This window comes from Triturus cristatus, chromosome 6, assembly GCF_964204655.1.
Source record: "Triturus cristatus chromosome 6, aTriCri1.1, whole genome shotgun sequence".
NCBI classification, from domain to species: Eukaryota; Metazoa; Chordata; class Amphibia; order Caudata; family Salamandridae; genus Triturus; species Triturus cristatus.
Window position 1 is genome coordinate 236,574,228 of NC_140589.1, and position 17,210 is coordinate 236,591,437.

Sequence of the window (17,210 nt, forward strand, 5' to 3'; positions counted from 1 at the left end):
AGTAAATTAGGTGCTCTGTTCAGCGAAGCGCATTCTAAATGTTCCAAAATGCTCCAAATGTTACTAATTCATTGTGTGTGAACCGCATGAGTGTTGTATATCTCCGGATGCTTTTTAATGTCCATTTCCGTCCCAGACTGATCCTGTGTGGGTATGGTTCAGATATACAAGTAGTCAGCCTGCACGGGTACATCAAACACCATCTAGGTATGGCTTTATGAATTTTTCTTGCAACATACATATGCCGAAGCCACTTCGCTTCCTTTTAGGGCAAGAGTCACAACAACTTAGAACAGAACGTTCTGATAGATGACTGCATGGCACACTTTGAAAGAGACGATTTGCTGAGAATAGGAGGAAAGACACTGTGCAAAACATCGGTGCAGCATTGCCACCTAGCGGCCAGTGACAGTGAGGCCTTCAGAGAACCCGCACAAATAACTCTGGTATGGACGCTGCACCCCCCCCCTTGATGCGTGTCACTAGAAGCGTGCATAATGTAGTGTCCTGCTGGACATGTGTTGGACTTGGCACTCTCTGCAGGTTACCCCCAAACCTTCTGCCTTCACGCCGCCATTTTTTGCTAATTTCGTTTCTGTTGGTGATAGGACTCTGCGCACTCTACCACTGCTAACCAGAGATATAGAGCTTGTGCTCTCTCCTTTAAACATGGTATTTTTGGCTTCACCTAGTTGACATTTCATTTACTCGGACTTGCCTAGTAGAGGGGTACCACATGTGTGCAGGGCCTGAAAATGAAATGCTACTGGTGGGCCTCCAGCACTGATTGTGCCACCCACTTAAGTAGCCCGTTAAACATGCCTCAGGCCTGCCATTGCAGCCTGTGAGTGCAGTTTTTAAACTGCAATGTCCACCTGGCAAAATAAACCTTTTGCCAGGCCTTTTTAATACATATAAGACACCCCTAGGGTAGGCCCTGGACAGCCCAGAAAGCAGGGTGCAGTGTATTTAAAAAGTTTGACATGTACATTTAAGTTTTTACAAAACTCCCAAATTAGGTTTTTACTACTGTAAGGCCTACCGCCCCCATAGGATGACATACCACATCAAAGGTTTATCGACGCATGGCTAGCGCAACTGAATGCAAGGACTTTGCATCGCTCTGCAACCAAGATTTAAGGTACCCTTGTTCGGTAGGCAGCCCGCTAAAATCTTTAAACTGCATACCTCCGGTTTAACTGATTGGATTTTTGTCGTTTCGGTCTTGTTTTATTTATTAAAATGTACTCTATTTTTTTATTTAGTGTGGGATTCTTCTTGTGTTGTGTTTTCACTTTATTACTGTTTGAAATGCTGACTAAAAACTTTACACATTGCCTTTAAGTTAAGCCTGACTGCTCTGTGGAAAGCTGCCAGGGGGTGGAGCACAGGTTAATTTAGAGTTTGCTTGTGACTTCACCCTGACAAGGATTGTGGTTGCTGCTTGAGTAGTATTTTACCCTCCTTAACCAGTAACCCAATTTCTTACAACACATAATGATGCAGCCCTTTTCCAGGAGATGCCCATAAAACCCACCCCACACCCATTCATCATAGGAGTCGCCAGTTATGTGACCCTGCCAATAAAAGGAGCCGGATGCACGTGCTTTGGGCCAGTTAAACATCTATACATCCAGTGTCCATGTCAATATTCCTCACGCATGTGGCCCTAGGGCCTGCAATTCAACATTGACCATGAGGCGATCTGGATCCAGCCTGCCACTAAAACTCTGCATGAAAGGGCCCACTGCATGTCATACCCCCACCTGGTGAGGAGCATGTGTGTTGCCCGTGTCTGCCAACATCTGCCCTGGTGAAAGGAGAGGGGAGCAGTGCCCTCCCAGCTGTGAGCAGGGTATTCAAACCCCCAGCAAAGCTTCCATGGTAGGAGGAACATTTGGGCAGGGCAACCTGTAGTGAGCCAGGACGCTGGCACCCTTACAAAGAGAAAGTGAGAGAGGCCCCACTGCCCCCACACAGCCCATGATGGTGGAGTAAGCAGGTGAGATCAGTCCTGGAGGCTCCTGGTTCATAACTCCTCCTAGAATAGCTCACATCAGATGAATACGGATAAAACAAAAGCAAACCACCCCCTCCAGATGATCACCTGCTACCACTGCATGCTGCTGGATAGCCACATGTCAAAACTGACTACCTGCACCCATGGAGAGTTTGGCACACATCAAACTGATTGCAGAGAGGCCAAAAAAGGAGAACTACCAGGTGGCCCCACCAACCCTGAAAGGATGCGAGTAACTGGCGAGAGCGAGTCTTCCACATCCTGAGTGACTGGGTCCGAATCAGCGAACCCATCACGCAGGTGAGGAACGCTGTATCCCTGCTATTTGCCATCTCTCATCACTACAGCAGGGAGGAAAGAAGTCTGTTTGCCTCCATGCCAACATTTCAGCACCAGCCATTGCTTGCTCTGGTGGCTCAGTAGACTAATGCGTCCATTACAGGGGCCTGTGTTCAACCTCATGGTCACAGGTTCACATCCCGGCAGGTCCACTCAGCCTTTCATCCATCTGAGGTCGAAAAAATGAGTACCATTGAGTTGGGTAAAAATAAACATCTGTTATTCAGTGCCAAGAGACCTCTGGGTGAACATGTGCTTTACAAATACACGTTATGTTATGTTATTAAAGACAGAGGAAGACGTGGGCCTACAGGGAGCCAGCAGAGAGCTCCCTTGAATAGACTGTACACGCATCAAGGAACCTGATTACCTGCGGAGGTGCCCTGCAATGCCACTGCTGATGCCAGGGGGAGGAAGACGGTCACCTCTTCCCACTGAGGATGTAAAGGTGTGTCTGCTGTGTTCTGCAGGATAAATGGAAATGTGTGGGTCATCTGCTCCCAGCAGGGGAGGCACTGGAGCCAAGGGGGAAGGATAACCGGAGACAGGTGCAGAGGAGCACCATGCGCCCGCTGGTAGTCAAGTGCTCCTAAAAACACAGCAGCAGTACAGACTTGTAGGCGCCAGCTGGGAAGGGCAATACAAACAAAAAATGGAAAAAGAAAGACTGTGCCTTCCATGCACCTAGAGGCCCTGCTAACAAGCCCGGCACAGCTGAGAAATACCAGATACCACTGACCAGAGATTCAAAAGAGACTAGAATTGACATATGGCCAGGAAGCACCTAGCCAAAAGAAAGCTGGAAGACAAGAGAACAGTGAAGCAGCAGCGAGGCCACATAGCCAGGGATGGACATCAGTGGCCGGCTCCAGAGAGTACCAGGTAGAGTCTGCCAGGAGAATAAGGACTGAAACCCAAGAAAGAGAGGTCCTGCACTGCACTGCAACCACAGCACTACCAGAGTGTGTACAGAAATTGGTTGGGTGCATGCCATGAATGCCGCGCTATTGAGGCACCACAGAACCAGATGGTCCCCACCACCCCTGCCACAAGCCTGTCAGAAGTCTTTAAACTCTGAGCTATGGAGGGAATTAGAGGACCTGAGCAGCAAAAAGGAGGAGGGTGCTCTGTCTCTACTTCCGCATGACAGAGTAGTGGAAGCATCCGAGGAAGGAATCCAGATTGCGAGGTGCAACCTACTGAGTGCCACCCAATAAAGAGACAGAGAACCCCGAATACGCCACATTTGTTGTCTAATCCTGCCAGATGGAAATAACATAAGGTAGGAGGAAGCCCAAGGAAAGCGAAGTTGGTCTGGAAGGTGGACAGAAGCACCAGATACCTCAACTGCGGTCCAGATACTAAGACCACATCATCCTGCAACCTCAAGGCACACCGTGTCACACCCCACCAACCATGCCTGATTGCAGCGATGCCTCAAATCTCAAGCCTTGCCCCATCCAGAGAAGAGGAGACTGAAGAAAGACTCCCCAACCTCTGAGAAGAAAAGGAGAATTGGATCAGTGACCGCCCTGATCACCTCCAAGCCAGAACGCATCACCAGAGCCATTGGCTGGACTACAGAGACAGTCAACCACTGAGAGTCCTTGCTGGCTGGTTCTGAAACGGGTGTACACTGCTGCACCCAGAAGGACGAGGAGAGACTTGGGCAATGAGAAGTCTCGCCAGCATGAGTCAAAAGAAGGTCCAGGCTGAAGCACCAAGAAGTAAGGAGAGAAGGAAGTGTGACCTGCCAGTTCACACTGGTAAACCTGACAATCGACCAAACCCAGGTGGGATGATCAAGAGATGCTAGGCCTGAAGGGCATGCTCCAAAGGACTCAAGCCTCTGATGGTTCGCATCTAGACACACAAGCAATCAACCCAGGTGAAACGAGAATGACCTGGCAACAGCCCAGTGAGAGAACCCAAAGTAAGCCACATGCATGTGCGAAACGAGTCTCTACCCCACACTTCCCAGTGCAATCGTCCAGACAGACACCGATGGCTCAGCAACCCAGAGCATCCAGGTTAGATTAATTGAATTGAACTGATTTTTGTATTTGTTTCAATTAATACAAATTGTTACAAAAGGCCATACATAATATATCCTTTCATCATAAAACATTGTTTGATATCAAATACTACATAAAACACAGGCAAACCTTTTCATTTCTTTTGTTTCAAATCATTGAAATTATTAAAATTACAAAACATAAGACTGTTTAGGACAATAAATATCCGTTCCTAATTAAAAAAATAATTTAGATTTATATTACATTTAGCCAGGGCTTAACTTTCACTTAAAGGCCTTTGAAGGTGTCGTGCAAATTGTGCTCGCCTTGCCAGTACCATTGAGATGGTTTAATTAAAAATAAGTTCCATTGCTTCTGTTCAAGTGTGAGTGCCATACTTTAAAAAGAGCAGTTTTATTAACGTATGACGTGCATGCAGCACATACAGACAAGGTGGGTCAGAGATTCCTCATCTTGGTGGTACAGTCTACAAGTGGTAACCGTCGCCTTGGATTTCCAGCCAAAATGTATGTCTTTTATTGGCAGAGCCATAATCCTAACTAACAAGATCTGTTTTAAAATTGATTTGTTCAGTGCACAATTTAATTAGGGCTGGCATAATTTGTCCCTGTGGGAGCTGATAATGACCTGTATGTTACTAGCAGAGGTTTCAATAGAGCCAAGATCTTCTTGCTGGGATAAAAGTCTTACTTGTTTTCTTAGCACTGTTTTTAGTGTCACTGGTTTAAGGATAAAATGTCCCCGATTCGCCATCTCAAGGTTTAATTTAGAGCAGGGAGTCAAAAAATAGTCCGACCAAGGATTTTTGCCCTTTGTGAAAAGTTCCTTCAACATTTCTTTCATGGGGTTGGCTGCTGATGCAAAAATTCAGCTGTAGTATCGAATTATAGATGCCCAGTTTATGAAGGTTTGTTTAAACCAAACTCCAGCCGTACCAAAACGTTCGGGGCATGGGCAGAAACTTGAAAGATCTGATTGAATGAGCAGCAGTGAGCGGTCTCCAAAATAGTCACCAGCGCTCAAGGGGAGACTAATTACCCATAAGAAATCGAAGGTAGTAGCTTAGCTCTTATTACCTTTCAAATTGCCTCAGTAGATGGACTGTACAATTTAGCATTGACTTTACACATAGCATAGGCCACCTCCTTGTCCTTTGCTTCTATAGAAGAGATGTGTTCCTTGGGCTTACCATTGCACATGAACCACACCCCCTGATAATTATATTTGGAGGGATTGATCATTTTCAAATTGCTCAATCTCCAATAGTGTTTAAGTTTGTTGGCATAACTCCGAAAAATAACAACCTTTTTTTTTTTGGCATTGCCCACGAGTTCATTGGCATTACTGTAAATGCTTAACGCAACCAGTGCTTTTTGAAGTCCCACCTTGTGTCCTCCATTTGGACCATATCATCAGCATACTGCACCAAGAACAATCTGGTCTGCCCGATTTTTGGCACGAGCAGGTTAGTAGATGATAACGAATTGGCCAAGTCGGCAGTGTACAAATTAAGTAGGGACACCAGTGCACAACCTTGTTTAAGCCCTTGATCCATGTACACTTTTGTCCTCACTGTATTCTGCATAAGCTTGACACGTGCTCAGGTTTGGGAGTAGAGTACTATAGTAGCATTCAGCAGCTTGTTTGGATTCCCCCATTTTTTCAGTTTCAACCACAGTATGTTCCTATTGACACAATCAAAAGCTGCAGAATAGTCCACAAAACAAGCAAAGAGGGTGCGCTGTCTTACGTGGGTGAGCTGCTCAACTAAGTAAGCCAGAGATACGATGTGGTTGCGGCTTCGACCCTGAAACCTGATTGGTACACCGGGAGTATAACTTCGTCCCTAACCCAATTTTGTAAATCCTGTAAGAGGAGACTTGCGTATACCTTGGCCTCAACATCTAGCAGAGCTATCATCCTATAGTTTGTGGGTTCTTCCAGGATAAAGGATGCGGATATCTCCACAAAGAAAGGATGTAAGAACCTGGCCACCATCACTCCAAGTTGTCGATAACCCCAGGAGGAATGCCTGCGCCCATTGAGGCAAATCATCATCACCTGTCATACAGGCTCACCGCACAGCTGGCAACTCCACCATACCAGTCCCTGTCTCTTGCATCACACTACCACTCGTGGAGAATCAACCAATCCGAGTGAAATCCAACACCGTAATCACAGGAAATAAGCACCAATGACACTCAAAATCAGTTAACCAGGGACTAACTGCTCACCCAGCCTGCATTCTGAATCCAGTGGTGGGAGCCTGTTTTGACTATGACCCATCTACCCCTGCGGTTGCATAACCAGGCAGTGGCTCCTCTGCATCTTGCAGCAGCCCAGACGGGGCACACATGCAGCCCCAGTGCAGACCACACACAGTCCTATAGCAACCCATCCAAGGGGCCTCCACAAGCGCAAGAGATGAACTTGGCACTGCTCCACTGACGGATTTCAGGAGGTAGTATGGCCTCAGAGCAGAGGTTTCAACAGGTTGCAACATGCCAAGACTGTCTTCAATGAGTCAAACAACACCACCAATGCCAGCTTTGTGATAGACTCCGACAACGCTCCTGATGCACCCAGTTTTGAGTTATTGACATCAACCACAAATCACTCGGAGCATCAGCAGGGTGGGTCAATACTATGGACACGACTCCCATCTATATGCTGACAGAAGGTTTTGGACTTCTTTGTAACAGTATTCATGTCCTGTCTTACACCAGATTAAATTATGAACTTGAGCAGAGATGTCCTGTTGTAGCAAGCTTTATCAGTCCATGCGTCCTGTTGTCTTGCTGATTGACTCTAGAGACTGATGGACTATGTGGTATCCAGTTTATTTTTGTTTGGTTTCCACAGCTTGGACTTGTTGTCCTTTTCTTTGGATTTTGGGAGTAATGTAGTGTCCTGCTGGACGTCGGCTCACGTACCGGATTCACTTCCGGATAAATAGACGACGTGAACGCCGAGTCCGGTTCTCCCCTCTGAGTCTCGGAAGTCGTGCCATACGTTAATAAGGTGAGCGGGCATTGTACAGGTTCCGGGTAGCTTTTATCAAATTGAAGCAGCTTGAGCGGTAATACTATCCTTCGTACTAATCACATGTTTGGTATTCTGTAAGCTTATACTCAGTATCTCGAGTACAAGAATTCTAATGATGTTCCGACCTAATTTCAAATATCGGAACCGAGTTGATATACCAAGCTACATGTTTTAAATTCTACATTTTCAATCACAAATAGTAGAATCTATTATGAGATACTAACTGAGTGCATTGACGCTGTAAGTTTGAGAAGATATGCATATAGACTGGGGGTCTATTGGTTTCTGTCATGGGGTCTCCATCTTATCTTCGAAGAGCATACCCCAAATACACATATATCAATAGATAAGGTTTGTAACCATAGGTGGTACATTGTGAACGATACTACCAATTTGGTGACATTACAATATACTATTAGTGATAAAGTCTGTTATCACGATCCTTTTTAGGTTCTCTTGTGTACCAATACTTTGGTGTCTGCTATATGAGTTACGATTATATTTTTAATAAGTATTTACATTTCCTAATAGCATAACTGACATGGTGTGGGACTCGGCAGATGGTTGAGTAGACACATAGACTATATGCTATAGGTAAGAATTTTACTTTTGTCACTGAATATGGGCTTTTGTGCACATGGGTGTACGTTTATATCTTTTTAAGACGTGGTTCTATTGTTCTTACAGAGCCTTCTGATCCATCGCACAGATCGACATTGCGATTGATGGTCAAGAGATTGTGGCCTAAGTATTACATTATGATTTATGCACTTTACTAGCAGAGTGACTCTCTTATTATCCTGATGAATGCCTCGAAAATTTCTCGTCACCTGGGCAGAAACATGTTGATCACTAAATAGGGTATTCTTTTCCAACCCTACATTCACTTGCATTTTAACAGACTACTACTTAGGAAGGAAAAATAAAGTTGCTGCCCCTAGGTAGATAGTTTTTTAGTCACACTATTTCTTTTCTTAGCACTCTGCCCCTCCTTACCATACTGAGTTGGTAGAACCAACACGTGCTTTGCACTCCTGCTCCTTCCCCTTTGGGTAATGCCGTAGCCCACACGGGGTACCTTGCGGTCCCCGTGTGTTGGAGGAACCCAATGATGAAGCATGTCACCCTCGGGTGAGTGAGCGTTTTTGTCCATAACAATTGTTATGCCCGGCCCATTTTCTGTATTATTACTTAGATTTTTTTAGTAGTGCTACCCTATATTAGGTGTGAGTATTATATACGTCGAAAGAGATATAGGATAGAATCTTCTATCAAGTGGCCTAGTTCTTCCTATGATCCCCCACGTGTGAGGCTACATGTAATTAATTATGCAGCCCCTCCAGAGAAGCTGCCCTAACACCCACTCCACTCCCATCCATCAGTGAACCTGCCAGTAAAAGGATCCGGGTGCACATGCACTGGGCCAATTTAGCAACTATACATCCAGTGTCTGTGTCAGTATTCCTCACTCATGTGAGCCTTGACCCCATGATTCCACACATTGGTATCCAAAAAGGTGATTTATACACGTATCACAGTAAGATCCCTTTTGAGTACTTTATCATCATTTACATGATTTCAGCAGAAGATTGGTGCTCAGATGCTCGCTTTTAAGGGCTTCTCCTGTAGAAACCCATTCCCCTACACTACCACGAAGTTTGGTAGCATAGCTACTCCAGACCGCTGCTGGAGTAAATTTCCAGGATGGGAAGGGGTCAGAGAGGAGCTCATGAATGCTAGTAAACTCATACGTTTCACAAACTCTCAACTAAAACTACGTCTTCATCGTACTCTCCCCATCACTTCCATGGGGTTTACTTCTGCCTATGTGTACACAGTTGTAGCGCACAATTGCATGGTACTAAGAACATTTACACCTGTTGGGTATCCTTCTGTGCATCCCTGCCACGCATAAAAGCATTGTCCATGTGTAAACAAAGAAAGGCCTATAGTATCTGTAGCCAATCCAGTCAGGTATATGGAAAGTCTATTGCATTTAAGGCGCTTGAAGATATTATGTAAGTACAAGAACAAAACTCTATGATAAATTTAAGAGACTTCTAATTGTTGAAGCATAATTTTAAAGGTAGCTTTGTGCCCCATGATAAACTGATAACTATATGTTCTGAGGCAGGCAAAGGCTGAGGTAGCTCAATTTTTACTTAATACCCTCCCAAGTTTGTAAAGGAAGTATATGTGAATGAACGCCCGGCAGCATGCTTGCAATGGGTGATCAAGGTCAAACTACCACCCATGGAATACTGTTGTGTTTCGATTTAGATACCCGTATATAGGTTTCCCTGAATCATGTCCTTATATAGGCACAATTCGCATTGCCCTTATTTAGGCATAGAAACCCAGTCCTTATTTAGGCATTAGCAATGCTATCCAAATACAGGCATAGTCACCTACATCCGTCCATCCCACGTCACAACGAGTTCCTAGAAACCAGACCCTTAAGCCGAACGGGACTTTCCCTAGATAGGATTATTGATTTCTCCAAGAACTCATCTATTATGCATGAACTACTATTCCTTAGGGGTTCATACATGACGTCTTCCTCTGCCCGACTTTACGTCAATGCTAGCATTCCTAATCACCTTCCAGGTATAAATATACCTTCCCTTACCCTGGCAAACCACGGCACGACTCAGCACGACTTGACTGTACGATTCGCCACGACAAGTTCGGAAGAGACCATATCCTGGCCTGACGCACTGACCAGATGCTGTCATCCCTGCTTGCAGAGAATCCAGCTTCCAGTGTTCTGACTCCCTTCGCGGGCTGTTAGAGTTTGAGACCCGTAAAGAGATTCCCACCTCTCTCATTCTAAGGTATGGAGCTGAATAGAACCTAGAGGGACTCTTAGCATTCTAAACTTAGTATATACCATACTATAGAAAACAGCACCTATTTCTTACCTCGTACTACACTTAGGTTAGGTACACTGGGGTAGAACTATTTAGAAGCATCAAACGAGTATTCACTTTTTTAGCCTGTGTTATTTATGTATGTATATATGAATATATGTCATAGCTAAAAGACAATGCTATTGCAGTATTATCTTCTTACTGCTTACGCTGTGCGTATTATATCTTGATTACTGTCTAATGATTGTAACAACTCATATCTCTTACACGAGAAACAAGACTGTTCAATAAACCCTTTTATTGAAACGTCCGTCTATTTATTTCTGTGTAGTTCTGAAGAAACTAAGCATGCAAGATTGACTGAGTGAAACTGTTATCTATTCAGTGGCGTAGCTAGGGGGGTGTAGGGGGAGGGCGGACCGCCCCAGGCGACACTATTTTTGGGGCGGCGGCAGTCACTGGTGGCCCGTCGCGGCGGCCTTTATAATTTATTTGAGGAGTGGGGACACTCACTGTCTGACACTTTACAGTAGTGTCAGTCAGTGTCCCGAGTCCCCAAATAAATTATAAAGGCCTCCGCAACGGGCCACCACTCAATCAGACTACGGCCCAGGACAGACGTCACCAGATCAAGAACAGACACCCTCCCGATTCAGGCGGGAGACTACCGATGTTAAGGCTAGTCTCCCGCCTCCCGATTCCTGCAAGCAAGATTCCTCGGGGTTTCAGCTGACAGGGTTTGTATCGTGTAACGTGCTAATTCTTCCAGCAATAGTCAGAGTGGCAATGCAGGGGCTCTCGAAGGGGTGAAAAACCAACAAAGCCTCATTAACCAGCGAATGGTCTTTTAAAGACCTGTGAAGTACTGGGGGCGGCTGTGTGTGTTCACAGGAAGCTGTCTCAGCGAGTAATCCCGGGCTGACACACAGGGGGGTGGGGGCGGTGGTGTATGCACTGCCAGCAACCTGTCAGGCCAGTGAGTGCACAACACTTGTATCACCCTCTCTCTGCCTGCCATTACGCTCCATGCTTTTGAAAGGTAAGAGAAAAACGTGCATTTTCGTTTCAAATGCCCGATCCTGCAGCAGCACACTTCCAAAGCCCACACGTGACAGTAACCTGATTCAAGGCCCCATTCTCCCGATTTATTTTTTTTAAACTCCCACTTTGCTCTTCTGAACACCCACTCCCTATTATGCCACTGACACCTTTTGGCGGCCGCCTCGGACACTATACGCCGAGGATCACAGCTGGGCATTTAGTATCAAATTGGCGCCCTCTGCTAGAGTGGGACCCGAACGCTGGCGCCAGTCTATCAGGTCATGTGAACAGACTCCGACAATGTTGCACTCATCGTACTCAGCGTGAGGCAGGCACCGTTATGTGTTTTTTTTGTCAATTTCCTGCTAATGGACCTTCCCCCCAGGAGCTGGATTGTCCTCCCTCCCTCCCTGACCTCGACACCTTCAGGGCAGCCACGGCAGCAGGGTGGTGTAGCATAGAGTTGCCACACACTTTCGGCTTGTATTTCCTCGAAGTGCAGGGGCCTCCCTTTCCCAAAGTTTTCAGTTGGTTCGCGTTGTAAGGTAGGAAACATTTTTTTCTTTTAATAATAGAGTCGCGTTTGTTTCAGCTGTTGTGGTGCAGGGTCCCGCATGTTCAGCTCGTGAGTCTTCCCTCTGGGTACAGTCCTGGGTACAGTTAGTGATGGGGGCTGCCTCCAAGTAAGTGAGACTGTGCCAGCCTTGCATGATGTCAGCGCGCATGTAGGAAATCGTGTCATACGCGGTGGCACCGTGTGAGTTGGCAGGTATGACTTTGCATTGACTCAGGTAGCAACAGAATCTTCTATGGACCTATTACTGCTAGACTTTCGGGGAGGGGCACGGAAGTGCAGATGTAATGGTGAGAGAGCGGTGGGGGGGCATTGGCTGTGCTATTATGTGCGGGAGGGGGTAGCTCACGAAGAGTGTGAGAGGACCGAAGCAATGAGAATGGGAGTTTGTAGTGTACTGTAATTGCATAAAAAGTGTCACTTTATCACTCCTAGAAGCCTTCCTATATGTTGGACACTATTGTGATATATGTTTCTAGAGCGACAAAGAAAAAAGATGCCCTTATCAAATTTGAGGACCACTGATGTCCCTTCTGCAGAAGTAAACACCTTCTACTGCTTACGTGATATTCTTAAGAAGAGCCTGTGTGTTCTCTTTAATGTCAGAAAATATTTATTGGGATTTTATATGTACAGGAAGATACAGTTAATAAAGTACAGATAGGGCCTGTGTGTTCTGAATGTGAATGCACTACTTACCCTCTGTACTCACTCTGTGGGGCCGATTCTGATCCTGGATTTTTATCTTCCATACAAATCGGATCCGTATTTTTTTCCATACAAATCGTACAAGTCCCTTACAACCCGTGTAGTACGATTTGTACGGGAAAAATACATACAAATCGGCCCGATCCTTACAAATCGGATCGGGAAAAGCTGTACGACACGGACTTGTAAAAAAGACCATACAAATTGTAAAAAGGCTGTCCAAACCGTCAAGTACGATTCGTACCGGGTTGTCAGCATACGATTTGTATGGAAAATGGCCTGTATACGGGGAACGACTCGTACTGTTTTCGGGGCATGTGAGGCCGATTCCGATCCTGGAAAAACGCTTTACAAATCGTGGTATGGAGCGTTTTCCCCATACAACTCGTACTTGTAAGGATTCCCCTACAACCTAGGAAGTACGATCCGTACAAATAGACGCTCTCCATACAAATTGTAAAAAAGACCATACAACTCGTTTTTACAAGCGATTCCGATTCGGATTGCCCTGTACGCGACGTTCACATGTATTCCCGGCAGCAGTTTACAACCCGTCAAGTACGATTCGTACAAACAGCACTCCGTACGGCTCTTTTTTTACAGGAGCCAAAAAGTGCCGGAAAAACATTGTATGCCCCGAAAACAGTACGAGACGGACCCTACATGTACACACCGTACAAGCACCGTACCCCACAATCGCTTGTGTACACACCGTACCCCAAACTTGCGTATGTACGGTGCGTACATGCGCGATGTTGGGGTACGCACCATACACACGCCTCGCATGTGGGGGGACCCCTGTATGCCTCATACCCCCATACGACCCGTACCCCGGTACGAGTCGTACCCCCAGAACGAGTCATACCAGGGTACGAGGCGTAAAGGGGTTCGCTTCGTTGCCCGGTACGAGTCGTTCCCCGTATACAGGCCATTTTCCATACAAATCGTATGCTGACAACCCGGTACGAATCGTACTTGACGGTTTGGACAGCCTTTTTACAATTTGTATGGTCTTTTTTACAAGTCTGTGTCGTACAGGTTTTTCCGATCCGATTTGTAAGGATCGGGCCGATTTGTATATATTTTTCACGTACGAATCGTACTACACGGGTTGTAAGGGACTTGTACGATTTGTATGGAAAAAAATACGGATCCGATTTGTATGGAAAATAAAAATCCAGGATCAGAATCGGCCCCACAATGTATTACCGGCACTTTTTGGCTCCTGTAACAAAAGAGCCGTACGGAGTGCCGTTTGTACGAATTGTACTTGACGGGTTGTAAACTGCTGCCGGGAATACATGTGAACGTCGCATACAGGGCAATCCGAATCGGAATCGCTTGTAAAAACGAGTTGTATGGTCTTTTTTACAATTTGTTTGGAGAGCGTCTATTTGTACGGATCGTACTTCCTAGGTTGTAGGGGAATCCTTACAAGTACGAGTTGTATGGGGAAAACGCTCCATACCACGATTTGTAAAGCGTTTTTCCAGGATCAGAATCGGCCCCTGTGTGTCCAATCAGAGATGCAGGGATCGGGGATTTTCCGCAGATTGGGGGCAGGTAGACAGGGAGGGGGCGCAGCGCGATGCAGTGGAGACTAGGAAAGGAAACCAGAGGCACAGTGTACCAGGAGAAACGAAAGAGAGAGGGGAAAGGAAACCAAGGAGAGGGAGAGGCAGTAAACAGTGTTGGAGGAGGGGAGGAACGAATGAGAAAAAGATAAACGAAACAGTAGTAAATTCTGGGAGTTCAGAAACGGTAGGTCTGTCCCATCCTTCCCTGCACGCATGGACAGGAGATTAGAGATCGGAGTAGCAAAGGGAAGAGACGAACTAAGAACAAGGAAACATTAAGAAAAGGAGGTGAAAGGAAACTATTTTAGGGGTGTGCAAAATTTACCTAATTTGCTCTTGTGTAAATCGCTAAATATCAGGAACATTCCAGAAAATTATGTATCATTTCGTGAAATGCAAACCCATCATTTAGTGCTATATTTGAGCGCAAAATGCATCCTAGCCTAAATTTTTGATGCAACAACGTATTTTGCATTTTAAAAAAGTGCAAAAAAAACTGATTACTGCAAACTATAGCTGCTCATGTTGTGGTTGTTCGCATTGTTCCTGTACCCCTCTGCTATAATTTTATGACGATTACACGACATGGTCCAAGTTTGGAAATTTTACATAGCAAGGTTAAGGCGAAATTTCCAAAATGATATAGATTTTGCCAGCATAATTTAAATTTCGCCCAGGTCCAAAGGTATTACAGTACAGTGAAAGCGGTACAGAAGAGAATGAAGGAGATAAAAAGAGCCAGGAAAAGCTGGAATGGGGGTGGTGTAGCGCAAGAAAGAGCTTACAGTTCGAAAAAAGATGACAAGGATAGAAGGGGAAAGGAAAACATTAGAAGAGGGGAGACCTGCCAGGAAGTGTTTAGAGTGCAGGTTGGCACCGTGGAAACCCTATGCTGTTAGACATCTCATGGTGTCCCGTGTCTAGTTTGAGTCACACATCAGGGCATTTTCTTCCTTGTATTGCAAAGCATGGAATACCTCCTTCCCCACAGATTCTTTAACATTGTTTGCAGTTTCCCACTATTAGCAAAGAGTGGAGTTTTTCGCAATGTAATTCGCAGCACAGTCGTTCTTTTGCTGTAGCTTCCCAGGGCATGATGGCAGATTTAAATGACCTGATACAGGAAATACCAAGGCACAGAAATTAATTCGGTTGGAGTTTTGAATAATCAAATCGGTAACAATTTGTACAAAGCAACATGTTAAACTTTCCACAGTATGCACAAAAAGAAGGAGAAAAATAGTAAGCTAGAGGGTTGGATGAGAGTCCACCCTCAAATCCACCGGCACGTGGTGTCAGCTGAAGCTGCTGGGCAGGAGTAGGTCAGTGATAAGGGCTGGCAAGTACAAGGAGTGAGCTGAGGGAAGTTATAAACAGAGGCTATGTGCCCCAAGGTACAGTCAGCACAATCTCCACTGAAGGGGTCACTTAACTTGCAAAGACATACAGTTTTACAGATAAAACTAATATAGCGCAAAAACGATGTGTGGAAATCGGGTCTCAATCAATCAAACACACAGGATTTGCATAGCGCCACTTATCACCTGTAAGGGTATCTAGTTGCTGGAGGGTGGGGGCGGTGCTGCTGATGATGACTTTAATCGAATAACCATGGTTTTAGGCCCTTCCTGAAATCCTGCAGGGTGGCAGTCTGTGTGTTCTCCTTTGTACTGCCTGTCACCAGTGTATTCAACTGTGTAGCCTTGGATCGTGTCATGTATGTGCATGTAACTTGCATGATCAAGGTAACTATTAGCGGCGATACTACGTGTCTCTCGGTCCTTTCCCCAGCACCCTCCTCCCCTTATTCCCCCTCCCCTCCCCTCCCCCAGGGGCGGCAATCTGAGGGATAGCCCCGGGCGCCACAAGCCCTAGCTACGCCCCGGTATCTATTGTTTCCACGATTCTGAGACGTGTTCCGATTCTAAGGGAAACAAAGTTGTCATGTTTATGCGGTTGTCAGAAACTAATCCCTTCTTGTTTATTCGAGAAGTTTCTAGTGACCTCTGAGTTAGCTGGCACACACAAGTAATTAAGTTTAATGTACTCGATAAGAGCATACTGACCTTAGTCCTATGCAAAAAGTATAGTGTACATTATTCCAAAGCGCAGAGCCTATAAGGGAAATAGGAACTACACTACATGGCACCCAACGGTTTGGTAAGGCACTAATTTAATACCAGATACTGAAGTAACTTAGTCATGCTTTTCTCAAAGACCCCTACTCATAATACTCCATAAGACACATGGAGTGGGTAAGGATAATATCCGCCCTAACTGAGTAGGACAAAAATCCTATGTATTAGCTGTTTGGTTTATTCAACGTTGAAGGAAACAGTGTTCCAAAATATTGTGCACCTTATCTTTGTTTCCTTGAAACTTGTTCTACATTTTTCATTGAACAAAATGTCTGATACAGAGGCTACGGCTGATCCAGTCGTAACAGGTTTTAATACTACAGGTTTAAATGAAACCGATGAGGGTGTTATAAACATCCATCCAAATTGAAGGAGAGCCATCACTCTAAAACTTATAAAACATGGCCTGACACCAAGAGGTGGTAGAGCAGTTTTTGTGATAGAGGCACATGAATCTTTTCAGACAGAGTTATTCTATTCATGGATTACATTCCCAGAATCAAATCCAGTAACAAAAATGTTTCACTTCTTCAAAGAAGATGAACCACATGAGGACGACAGTCCCTTCGAGGATGTTGAAATTCCACTCACATACCAGGAGCATCAGCTCTGGTTTAAAGGCGCCCTAAAACATTCCAATCACATTACCAGGCTCGGTCCACTAGGTAGACCAGGAGCAACATGGCCGATTTTAGCCGGCTACACACCAAATCCTGACATTGAAGCAATGTCAGATGATGAATTACTCACTCAACTTAAAGAGTTCATAAAAATCTACAGACAGTTAATACAATATGTCATGCAGACTTTTACAGTCCAACCACAAATAACCATTCCAAATCAAACCCCTTATCTGGGGAAT

At 45.3% G+C, this 17,210-nt stretch overlaps 1 protein-coding gene across 1 annotated transcript in view; it reads right to left on the reverse strand.

The window, feature by feature from the left end:
- Window positions 1–17,210, reverse strand: part of MFSD2B (MFSD2 lysolipid transporter B, sphingolipid) — a 255,778-nt gene that overhangs the window by 38,618 nt on the left and 199,950 nt on the right. The gene's annotated exons all lie outside the window — the stretch shown is intronic.